Consider the following 13,180-nt stretch of genomic DNA (forward strand, 5'->3'; position numbering starts at 1 on the left):
CAACATCCTCTGTCTGGCTCTGTCCAGCAGATTTGGAATAAATGTCTCAACAACAGTTGTTTTAAATTACTTTCTTTTGACCCCCAGGGCTCAGAAAAATCTGTCAAAATGTTCAGTCATTTGAAAACTAGGAAGTTAAATAAAAAGTTAACATCAGGGAGTACCTTTAATGCAGTTAATGAGTATATTTAGCAAAATTACAAAGAACACGCCTTTTTAATCTAATTTTAAAAAATGTAAACCAAAACAAGTTTTATTGGGTTTGCTGAAAACCTTTTCAGCACTTCATTCTTAAATTCCTGCTTTTCTTCCAATGCAGTTTTTCTGTGCACACTCAGTAACATGGTCCATTGAGATGCTCCCCTGCCTTCGTTGGCCTTAGCCAGGTCTTGACTGCTCTATGGCACAAGTGCTGCGTGGCTGAGCAAAAGAGATGAGCAGAGCCTTTTCGTAGGGTAAAATATTTCTGCCTCTTTTACTAGGTCTGCTATGTTCAGCTCTTTTAACTGCTCTTCGCTGACTTTCTTCTTCCACATGGTGTACCATAGTATAGCTTTGGAGTCTATCATTCAATTGGGTTGCCGGTTGGATTGCTAGATTGCGCCACAATATCATCCAAGTTTGCTCAGCGAGCGTTTCAATTTCAAATATTATTATTATTATTATTACTTTTAGTTAAGTATGTTTATTTACTTGATTTAGGGGGGCACCTGCCCTTGATCCCTGTCGACATAAATGGGCATGGTGAAACATGTGGATTTAAGTGGTCTCAGGCATGCTGGGCCTTATGCCCTGAGAGCTTTAAAAGCATTCCTCAGCACCTTTAAATGAACTGGGAAGAAGATAATAGGGAAGGAGTGCAAGCATTGGAACGTTTGCTTAATGGCTCCAGATGACCCAACCTCATCAGAATGCTATAATACTAGCAGCACCCTTTCCAGTTAATTACATTATGTGGCAAAGGAAAATTATTGGCAACTTCTGGAGGGAAAGAAAAGAAAACCAACCACAACCATCTATTATATTTAAAGGTTATATTCTCTTTCATCTGAAATTCATTATGGTATCATAATTACGTTAACAGCTTTTTAAACCCTTGACTCTAGCAGCCCAATTAAGGCATTCTCTGAAAAGTGTTGGTTTGAACTTGGTAGGTGGGAGTGATGGAGGGTACCCAAGCTGGTACCCTCCAGATATTTTGGACTACAGGACTCAAGAGTCCCAGTCAGCATGGAACTTCAAGTTCATTCTCTTACATATGCTTTATACTCTTTGGATTATTGTAACTCGCTCTACGTGGGGCTGCCCTTGAGACTGACCCAGAAACTCCAGCGGGTGCAGAATGCTGCAGCGAGACTCCTTACGGGGTCCTCGCTGCGAGATCACATTCACCCTGTGCTATACCAGCTGCACTGGCTCCCAGTGGAGTACAGGATCAGGTTGAAGGTGCTGGTTTTAACCTTTAAAGCCCTATACGGCCTAGGACCCTCGTACTTACGGGACCGCCTCTCCTGGTATGCCCCACAGAGAAACTTACAGTCTTCAAATAAAAACATCTTGAAGGTCCCAGGCCACAGAGAAGTTAAGCTGGCCTCAACTAGAGCCAGGGCTTTCTCGGCTGTGGCTCCGATCTGGTGGAACACTCTGTCACAAGAGACCAGGGCCCTGCGGGACTTGACATCTTTCCGCAGGGCCTGCAAGACAGAGCTGTTCCACTAGGCCTTTGGTCAGGGCGCAGCCTGCCCCCCTCCCTCGGCAATCTTCGCGGAGCTCTGGCCCAATGGTTGCCAGTGGCTTGAATTAATTAATTTTATAATGAATGATTTTAGAGTGTTGTTTATGCTGTATTTTTATACTGTTTTATTGTTGTTAGCCGCCCTGAGCCCGGCTTCGGCTGGGGAGGGCGGGATATAAATAAAATTTATTATTATTATTATTATTTGGGCATTTACACTTAAAGATAATAATTGTTGGGGACAATAAACTATTCCCATGCCAGTGTGTGTTTTACTTGATCTGTAGTCCAAAACATCTGGAGGGCACCAGCTTGTGGAAGACTGGGGTAGCTATTTGAAGGGGTAGTGATGGTTAAAGTGTGCTGGTGAGAAAGCAGGTTTTTTCCATGGAAGAAAAGTTCCTGGAGATGTCAGGGAAAGCAAACATTAATATATGTTATCATAACCCCCACTGCAGCTACAAATCAGATAAAGCGAGGGGAAAGTAGCATCCTTGGCTGACAGTGTTGTTTTTTTAGATGGAGCCAGAGACAGCGGTTATAATGTGAACAAGGACATTTCAAAGATACTGTATGTTCAGACCATGAAGATGCTAACATATATGAGATACAACAATGCCCACACCCTCCTCTTGCTCATGACTTGTCTGGAGGAACAACAGCCAACTCCTAGGGTGTGTGTGGAAGGAGAGACAAAACGGATGGAGTGTCCTGGAAAGGGGCATGGCTGATTAGCTGGACAAGAGTGCTCCATATACACACTTCAACATTTTGATGCAGGTCCCACAGGTGAATCAAGAAATTTGAAAAGGATCTCCTATCTCGTTACCTCTTCACCCCAAAATAACATTTGGAGCACTCCAAATTACAAACACCTGTCAATGGGGATGGCCTTAAAAAGTTTGCAGCCTCTCATTTCTGAAGCAACCCCACTGTGCGGTGACACACTACTGCTGTCCTTGCACTATTTTAAGCTTTTGGCCTCACTTTGTGAAAAGTAGTCTCTGGTCCGTGGAAGTTTACGTTGTGTTTACTTATTATTAAATTTTTATCCTGCAGTTCCTCCCGAAGGAGCCCAGGATGGGAAACAAGTGCTAAAACAATAAAAATATATTAGAAATGTTTGAAAAGCAATTCTAATACAGATGCAGACTAGAAAGGTCTTACCTTAAAAGGCTTGGTGGAAGAAGAAGGTGTCCGGTCGTCCAGTGAGCTTCATAGCTGAGTAGGGATTTGAACACTCGTTCTCATGAGTCTGACACAAATTTATTATTTATCCCCCACCCATCTGGCCGGGTTTCCCCAGTCACTCTGGGCAGCTCCCAACAGAATATTAAAAACACAATAAAACATCAAACATTTAAAACTTCCCTAAACACGGCTGCCTTCAGATGTCTTCTAAAAGTCAGATAATTTTTTATTTCCTTGACATCTGATGGGAGGGTGCTCCACAGGGTAGGCATGATTACAGAGAAAGCCTTCTGCCTGGTTCCCTGTAACCTCACTTCTCGCAGTGAGGGAACAGCCATAAGGCCCTCGGAGCTGGACCTCAGTGAGGCTGAGTGATGGGGGTGGAGACGCTCCTTCAGGTTTACTGGGCTGAGGCAGTTTAGGGCTTTAAAGGTCAGCACCAACACTTTGAATTGTGCTCAGAAACATACTGGGAGCCAATGTTAGATCTTTCAGAACCGGTGTTATGTGGTCTTGGCGGCCACTCCCAGTCACCACTCTAGTTGCCGCATTCTGGATTAGTTGTAGTTTCCGGTTCACCTTCCAAGGTAGCTCCACATAGAGCGCATTGCAGTAGTCCAAGCGGGAAATAACTAAAGCATGCACCACTCTGAAAAGACAGTCTGTGGGCAGGTAGGGTCTCAGCCTACATACCAGATGGAGCGGGTAAACAGCTGCCCTGGACACAGAATTGACCTGCGCCTCCATGGACAGCTGTGCATCCAAAATGACTCCCAGGCTGCGTTCCTGGTACTTCAGGAACACAGTTACCCCATTCAGGACCAGGGAATCCCCCACACCTGCCCGCCCCCTGTCCCCCAAAACAGTACTTCTGTGTTGTCAGGATTCAACCTCAATCTGTTAGCCGCCATCCATCCTACAACCGCCTCCAGACACTCATACAAAACCTTAACCGCCTTCACTGGTTCTGATTTAAAAGAGAGATAAAGCTGGGTATCATCCACATACTGATGAACACCCAGCCACAACCCCCTGATGATCTCTCTAGGTGGCTTCATATAGATGTTAAAAAACATGGGGGAGAGGATGGAGCCCTGAGGCACCCCACAAGTGAGAGCCCAGGGGTCTGAACACTCATCCCACCACTTTCTGAACACGGCCCAGGAGGAAGGAGCGGAACCACTGTATAGCAGTGCCCCCAGCTCCCAGCCCCTCTAGACGGTCCAGAAGGATGTTATAGTCAACGGTATCAAAAGCCGCTGAGAGATCCAGCAGAACTCTCGCCTTTGTCCCTAGCCTGCCGGAGATCATCAACCAGCGTGACCAAGGCAGTCCGCATCTTCCAGGCGTGCCTGGAGTCGTTCAGCAACCACCCGCTCAATCACCTTGCCCAAGAATGGAAGATTTGAGACTGGGCAATACTTGGCCATATTGACTGGATCCAAAGATTTTTTTAAAGAAGCGGTTTAATAGCCGCCTCTTTCAGCAGGTCTGGGAAGGCTCCCTCACAGAGGGAAGCGTTCACCAGCCCGCAGAGCCCATCACCCAGCCCTTCCCTTGAGCCAGGATGGGCAAGGATCAAGAAGACAGGTGTTTGGTTTCACTCGTCCAAGCAGCCTGTCCACATCCTCAGAGGTAACAGATTGGAATTAATCCCATGCAACTTGACTAAACAGGGCTCTAGCACTCTCCCGCCCCGGCCCTGCTCCCACAGTGGAGTCTACCTCTTTCCGAATCTGAGCAACTTTATCTACAAAAAACTTTGCAAAATCATTGCAGGAGATCTTGTGGTCCTTACCAGGCCCTGATGGCGAAGGTGGTTCTGTTAGATTTTGAACCACCTGAAAGAGTCTCTGCTGCTGTTTTCTGCAGATGCAATAGAGGTGGTGAAGAAGGTCCTCTTTGCTGTCGCTATCACCACTTGGTAGGCTCGACATTGAGCTTTAACCCATGTGTGGTCCAATTCAGAATGAGTTTTCTGCTACCAGCACTCTAGCCATCTCAGCAATTGTTTCATTGCCCTCAGCTCTGAGGAAAACCATGGAGTTGTATGGGCTGCATGCAATCAGAGAGGGCGCTTTGGAGCCAAACAGTAAATAGCCCTGGTTAACTCTGCATTCCTGCAGACCACCAGGGAATCAACTGAAACCATCTGGATCCATTAAGTGGCAGGGTGGACCATCAGATCGGTCCTGCCTCCCTGCAGAGGGGAAGCTTTGCAGAGAAGTCCAGTTGCACCAGGAATTGATCTGACCATGACACTTCTTTTTTTTCACTTTTACTTAGTGTTAGATCACCCACATCCATAGAGCTGAACACCAGGTCTAAGGCATGTCTGCGACTATGACCTGGGCCAAACTTATTCAGGGACAGACCCATGGAGGCCATGCTTTCCACAAAGTCCCAAGCAGCTCCTTGTAAGGTCATGTTGGCATGAATGTTAAAATCCCCTAGGACAACCAAACTAGGTGTCTCCAGGAGAACATGACCTGAAGCAGCTTGGGCAGGGAATCCTTGGTGCAGCAGGGAAGTTGGTACACCAAAAGGAATCCTGTACTGCTCCTATTGCCCAACTTCCAGAACATGCACTCAGAAAACTGGGTCTTCTCAGTAGGACGCCTGGTACAAACTAATGACTTCCTAAAAATCACTGCAACCCCCCTCCCCACCCATATGACCTGGGTTGCTATGCATAAGAGAAATCTGGTGGACAAGCAGCGGCAAGAACAGGCCCATCTGCTTCATCCAACCAAGTCTCTGTTACACATGCCAGGTCAAGTCCTCCATCCACGATCAAATCGTGGATGACCACCGTCTTGTGAATCATTGATCTGGCATTGCACAGCAGCACCTTAAGGTCATTTGGGTCTCTCTTGTTGATTCCAGTATCCTTCAAGTCAAGACCAGACCAGGAGGCAGGGATAGTCTTCAAACAACTGAACCTGCCTCCAAGGGAATGACATGGTCTGGTCTTAGCATAACTCCTCCTCCTATCTGTGATCACTGAGACTGGGTGTCCCAGTGCATCCCTCCCTGTGGAACCCATACAATAAATCAATAAAAAGTAGAGATAAGAATAAGAATAATATACAGTTATACTAAAATTAAACTAATCCCCAGCCCCAACTAAATATTTATCCCACCCCAACAAGGCAAAAACAAAACAAAAAACTGAAAATTTAAAATGTCACAGATTAAAAACTATTCAAAAACATTTGAAATCATTTTAGACAATTGCCCCAACCCCAGAGTTTGTTCCAGGGAGTCTGGGCTCTTCAGGACTCACAGCTGGGCAATGTCTCTCCAGCCTTCCAGCAGTCTCTGAAGCACAGCAGGGGGTGAGGCTGGGCCTCGCCCCCAAGGAGGTGGCAAAGGGCCTTGCAGAGAGCCTTCTGCAACACTCACAGCAGGGCAATAACCAGTGCTTTTTTCTAAAAAGCCACTTCCGGCCTGCCCAGGAGGTGGGGTTGCGGGCTTCACGCCCACCCCCCACGTGAGCGGGGGCTGGTTTCAGCCCCCGCGAGAGCAGGGGAATCCCGGCCGTGTCTGCCCTATTTAGGGCCGGCGCAGAGGGGGCTCACCCTCTTTTCGCCAGCTAGCCCCCACGTTTTCCCGCCCTCCCTCCCTTTAGGTAGGTCTCTGACTTTGCTATGGACTTCGGTCTGTCGCCGCAAGGGGCATGGTAGGAATTTTTCCCAATTGGCAATTTACAGCCATTTGGTTTTTCGCCTACCTCGTAGCAACTCGTCACAACTCTTCGGCATTGGCGGTAGGCATTGGTAAGAAGGGGTTAAGAGGATGTGTGGGGGGGGGAGGAACACCATCACCTCCCCCCAGTGAGCGAAGGGTGGTCCGTTAAAGGACTCCGGGGGGCGTGGCCCTGTCCGAAGCCTATGGAGGTGTGGGCCAAAGGCACGCCCCCGAGCGGTGACCTGGGGAGCTCCTAGTCGACGTGCCTCGGCGGGAGACTCCCCCGATATAGTGTTAACCCTTCCCCATGTCTCCAGCAAATGGGCTGGAGCCGGATAGTCGTTAGGACCAATGCCTAAGCCAATGCCTCTCATTCCTGAATTCAATAAAGTTGTGGCCTAATTCGCCCATTTAACCTTAAACCATGGTGTCTCGTGTCTTTATTTATCCTGGTGGGGGGCGGGAACTCGCCACGCAAATATCTTTAGGGGCACTCTCATTTTCCTACTCATATTGAAATACTGTCCCTCAATGAGGCCAAACTTAGATTCACAAAATGTTTAGGGGTATGCGTACCGCTGCGTAACCCCAGAAAAAAAGCACTGGCAATAAGCAAAATTCCATGTGAATTCTCTCTTTTTTGCCAGTGTTTGACAAAGGAGATGATATTGCTTCCAGATAGGCAGGTGCCCTTTCCTCAGCCCTCAATGAGTGTGCAAGTTTTGTCTAGGATATTTAACCCATGAGAATGAAGGATGTGGTGAGTTTCCATCCACCGAAGCTCCAGGATTCTATCCATACTGCTAGATCTACTAATTCTAGGAAATTACAAAAACAATGGCTGCTTTTCATGCATACAGGCCTACCACTCAAAAAATAGAAGCAAACAGGGTGGGATTAGAATCGGGGTTAGGGAAGAATCTGCAATATTGAAGATACTGCTTAAGAAATGTCAAAATACACTATTTGCATCGCCTTGTTTCAATTAACTTCAGAGCTTCTCACAGTGGGAGGCCGCTCTTGATCAAAATAACACTTCCTTCTGCTTGCCTTGCATTGTATTTTTTAAAATGCTTTTCACAGCTGACGTAATGCCGTGCACTCTGCCCCCTGACAGTTGCTATTTCTGATGGGACTTGGGGCTGCGATTCAGAGAGCAGGCCCAGCTGCATTGTAAGTTTAAAGAAGTATGCTACCACTTTAGACCGTCATTGTTTTCCCGAAAGAGAGCTGGGAAGTGTAGTTTCTTGATAACTGAAAGTTGTTAGGGGACCCCTAGACCTGTCAGTAAGCTACAGTTCCCATAGTTCCCTGGGAAGAGAGTTGATTGTTAAATGACTCTGAAACGGTAGCTCTGTGAGGGAAATGGGCTCTCTTCAGAACTCTCAGTGCCCTTAACCCTTTAGAGTGGCATGGCACTGCTTTAAATGTACAGGTTTGCTGAATGGCCCAGATGTGCACCATCCCACTGTTGACCGATTCTTGTCAAACAAAAGACCCTCCTCCAGTGCCAGGGCTATGTGTGTTGGCCCCAATCCCATAGAATACAGAAAATCAGGACCAGCCCCACATCATCAGTGTCCCTGGTGAAGAGCGTCTTTGGCAGTCCCTCCAACTTCTGATTACATTTTTTTAAATTCTGTATATATAGCTCATTTAACAATTTTCATGCCAGATTTGCATGCATGATTTATCCCTGTCTAATAAGCCTGTATTTATTTGTGCCATATGAACTGTTTGAACTATTTGTTTCAGCTATTGATAATGACAGGCGTCCACACACCCCAAACCTGATATCCTCAGAAGTTACCTACATCACCTGCAGAAAACCCACAGAATGTAATCCTTGGCATAGATTCCACTTTCCTGGGAACATCATCTTTCATGTAGGAACCAATTAAAAGGTAATCTATAGTCCTGATGACAACAACAAAGATATGCTTGAGATTGAGTGTGGGTGATACCTTCTGAAACCTTAGAAGGCAGAGAGACACCTTAACACAATATCCACTGGCTGGAGGCAGGGCCCTATGTTTTGCTTGCCTTTCTCTCTCTCTCTTTTTAAGGAGACTAAATTATGCCAAATAGTTTTTTAAAAGCCAGATTAGTTATACAAGGCAAGGCAAAAAAATACCTCATTTGTGTTTATTAGTCGCATGCAGTGGAATGGAAGCCCATCACAGGCCATACCCCAACATTACTTTGTTCTGCATAACTTTATCCTTTAGCATTTATTTTGAATTTTGTGTGTTTAATGAATGCTCAGAGTCTTGGCAACTTGTAAGCTATGCCTCCAACTCAGCATTTTGCATGCATTCTTCTGGAATTGTGGGACGATCACACACACATACGGCTTGCAGGTCACTTATTTAGCAACTAACTATTTTCACTGATGGTGTGTATATGGAGTTCTGCCTTTTAAACCACTGCCTCCTCATCTTCTAGGGCAGGACTCCCCGTGGGTTTTCTCTTTCCTCCGTCAGGCACTGCTGAGTTGACAGATGTTACAAAACTTGGAGTCTGGCATTACTGTCATTCCACAGGCACCTTCAATCTCTCTATCAAAACCAAAGTGAGCGCTGTGGCTCAGCAGTCATGGCATCCACACAGGGCCACTTCAAGGTTTTTTAAAATGAGGCCTCATTTGCTTCGCCTGCATGTTTTTCTAAACAGCTGCTTGACTAAGGTTCCCCCTCCCAGCAAGACCCCACCTTTTCTGCATTCCATCAATGAGTGGGATGACAAATCCCCCTAGAACTGCTTTCTTTCTCCCACCCCTACTTTTATTTTTTAAAAAAAATTTATTAAAGATTTTAGTTTACAAAAAATATGTGCATTGTTACAAGCAAATAGTAAAGAGAACCTGCACAAGTGACGCTGACACAAAACCCCACACATACACTAAGCAGAATAGAAGCATTGGCACCCGACTCCACCCACCATTCCCCCCTCCACCACTTTCCCCCTTTTCTTCCTAGTGTAACACTAATGTCTCAACAAATGAAACTGATCTGTAGAAAATGTAACTTGAAAAAAGAGGCAGGGCACATACTTTTGTAAACCAATAAATCTTTAATAAAAAATATGTTTAACGTGTGTGTGTGTGTGTGTGTGTGTGCATTGTCTCTTTTTTGAAGTTGTGTTTTCTACAGATCAGTTTCATTTGTTGTGAGACATTAGTGCTACATACTGTGTTAGGTTAGGAAGAAAAGAGGGGGAGGGGCAGTGGTGAGTGGGGTGGGGTAGTTATGCCCCCCCCCCCCCGCTTGAGCACTTTCTCTGCCTGCCCTTCCAGCCTGAAAAAACAACAACACACACATCCAAGCTGGCTGCCAGAAGAATTTTCAGTTCAAATCCTTCCTTCTGAAAACCCACCGTTCCCGAAACTTGACCTTAATCTTCATCCTCAACCAAAATAAATCCCACGGGCATTTCCAGGCATGAGGCAATTTGGTTTGTCATGCCAAAGCAAGTGGACTGTTTTGGTCACAATACTAATTTGCAGTGCTTTTTTCTATAAATATATAAAAGGATGTCACATAGAGGAGGGAGAAAGGTTGTTTTCTGCTGCTCCAGAGAAGCGGACACGGAGCAATGGATCCAAACTACAAGAAAGAAGATTCCACCTAAACATTAGGAAGAACTTCCTGACAGTAAGAGCTGTTTGACAGTGGAATTTGCTGCCAATGAGTGTGGTGGAGTCTCCTTCTTTGGAGGTCTTTAAGCAGAGGCTTGACAACCATATGTCAGGAGTGCTCTGATGGTGTTTCCTGCTTGGCAGGGGGTTGGACTCAATGGCCCTTGTGATCTCTTCCAATTCTATGATTCTATGATTCTATGATTCTATAAAAATGTTTAGGGGTACTCTCATTTTCCTACTCATATTGAAATACTGCCCCTCAATGAGGCCAAACTTAGATTCACAAAATGTTGAGGGGTATGCATACACCTGCGTCCTCCCAGAAAAAAGCACTGCTCATTTGCATGCTGAGTGTCTTCTTTTCTGTGTTAGGAATGATCAAAAGTGCATAGGAAGGGGTGCATCAAAGTACGGTATATATCAGCCTCATGATAATGTTCTGTTTGTTATCCTCTGCGCTGTCTCCTGGAATGAGCCTCACTAAGCAGCTGGACTCACTTCCAAATAAACATGCACAATTTTTCGTATATGTGCATCCGTGTCACTCTCTTCATTCATTTGTCTGCTACCTTTGTCTGTCCCATTCAGATCTTCGCCTCGGTGGTTCCTTGATTGTCAACATTTAGATTATAAACTCCTCAAGGGTTTACAGAATTCTGAAACTAGCTAATAGCACTGTATAAAAGAAACATAAAACAGCCAGGTCAGTATTTTCGGCCCTGCACCAGAACCCATTTGCATACCCCAAGTTCCCATGCTGCTATTCAAACACATCCCTAACATGGTTGTTCGGCCTGCCCTTGGAAAACCAACAGACATGATACAGATATCTGCATTTTTCCAGCTTTGGGAATCTAATAGAAGGTCTGGAGATGGAAGGGGGATTTAGGCCAGGAAAATGGGGCCTGGGGAAGACATATACATCCATTACCATAAGTACTATAGCTTCAATGCACTGGACAGTCAGAGGCAGTGTGCCACTGAATAGCTGCTGGAAAGCACAGAAGAACACAGTGTTCTTGCGCTCAGGTCCTGCTTGCAGGTTTCCCACAGGCAACCTGGTTGGCCACTGTGAGAAGAAGATGGGTCATTGGGCTAAGTCAGCAGGCTATTCTCCTGTTCATACATTATGTTCAATCAGAAACAGACATGCACAACCCAACAACTCTCCACATTAGGTGTTTTCAGTCACTTCTGTTTTGCATCTTGCTCTGTGACTGCATGAACAACATACATTTGAAGTGTATGCCCCCCTAATAATAATCATGGGAACTGTAGTTTACTCCTCACAGAGCAACCATTTACAGCACTCTTAGCAAACTACAGTTCACAGGAGTCTTTGGTTGTGTGTGCTTTAGATAGATGCCAAGATGTGATTATGATGTGCAAATCTGGTACTTTAGGGAAAGAGCTGCCCACCGAGTTGAACTGATCATTATCCTTGTGAGTGGGATTGACTTAACACAGGACTCTTCTGTTCTTTGCAACACGCGGTTCCATCTTTAGACCATATGGCATCAGGTAAGAAGTCTCATGGCCATTTCCTACACAAAAACAGCACCAAACCAACGCTTGAGTGTACACTATCAGGGAGCCACAACACTGATAGTGAACATGCCTGTATGATACTCATGTTTGCAAGCAAATGTTCACATTTTCCATTTTTAGATGTGCATGGAAATGTTGGGTGCACACTAAAAATGAAATGCGTGAAGCATGGCTCTACTCTTAGCCTGTGGGCTTTGCAAGCATTATGTGGACATGTACACTCTCCATAGCAAATGCATTACTCAACATTCCACGTTGGTGAGCCAAAGAGAAAAAATATTTGGGCCAGGGTGAGCGGGACAAATTAATAACTCAACACTGCCCCCGCCCTCGCTGCAGGCTAGGCTGACATCCAAACTCCCAAACTTAACAGTCATGGTTTTCCTCCCCTATCCCTGCCAATAAGCATCCAGATTCTATGCCAAATTAATTTTCCAGAAATTGGAAAGGCTTACATTGATGAATGGAATGCGGGCAGAGCAACTGAAACTCTCTCCAGCATCCTACTGACTTAGCCTACTTTTCTGGGCCAAATACAACAAAACGGGTGGGATGGGGAATTAGATCCCATTTCAATTAAAAAACTGAAGACTGAGCTCCAAAGATCAGCCCATTCTGTAAGCTTGCACTGTTTATAAAAACTTAACTGGACTATGTCAAGGCTACTTGTGGGTGGCTCTGTAGTTTAACTCACAGGGCTTGCCTATCATAAGGTCGGTGGTTCGAATCCCCACGACGGGGTGAGCTCCCGTTCCTCGGTCCCTGCTCCTGCCAACCTAACAGTTCGAAAGCACGTCAAAGTGCAAGTAGATAAATAGGTACTGCTCCGGTGGGAAGGTAAATGGCGTTTCCGTGCACTGCTCTGGTTCGCCAGAAGCGGCTTAGTCATGCTGGCCACATGACCCGGAAGCTGTACGCCAGCTCCCTCGGCCAGTAAAGCGAGATGAGCGCCGCAACCCCAGAGTCGGCCACGACTGGACCTAACCATCAGGGGTTAGCTGCTGTTCAGCTGTGTGGCTGACAAATGCACACTGGCGCAAGTCTCTCAGGTCAACCAAAAAGATATGACAGGAAAGACAGGAAAAGGAATGGGGAGGGATGAAGAAAACAAAGTCCAGGTACCCAAACTTTCCAGGTCCACTTTACACCTACCAGAGCAGATGGCGAGAACATGGAACTGCAGGTGCAGCTATCAGTTCAGCCAGGATAAGGTAAGATGAGGTGCTGATGGGATCCCACATGACCCTATAAAACTTCTGAGTCTAGAATGGTCTCAGCAGTTTGTCTTTTGGATAAAGAGCAAGCTGTCAGCAGACTTTTAGTTGGCCACAGTCCATCTTTCTCAACAAAAAGCAACGGAATGTGGGTCCGAAGCA

General features: G+C 45.9%; 1 long non-coding RNA gene across 1 annotated transcript; it reads left to right on the plus strand.

Moving 5' to 3' along the window:
• Positions 1 to 390: 390 nt before the first annotated feature.
• LOC308465620 lies at positions 391 to 12,523 on the plus strand. Its single transcript, XR_013980516.1, has 4 exons — positions 391 to 455; positions 2,255 to 2,524; positions 8,372 to 8,520; positions 11,660 to 12,523. It is a non-coding gene; the product is annotated as an uncharacterized lncRNA (long non-coding RNA).
• The last annotated feature ends 657 nt before the right edge of the window (positions 12,524 to 13,180 follow it).

Source organism: Podarcis pityusensis (assembly GCF_964106645.2).
Source record: "Podarcis pityusensis genome assembly, chromosome: 16".
NCBI lineage: Eukaryota > Metazoa > Chordata > Lepidosauria > Squamata > Lacertidae > Podarcis > Podarcis pityusensis.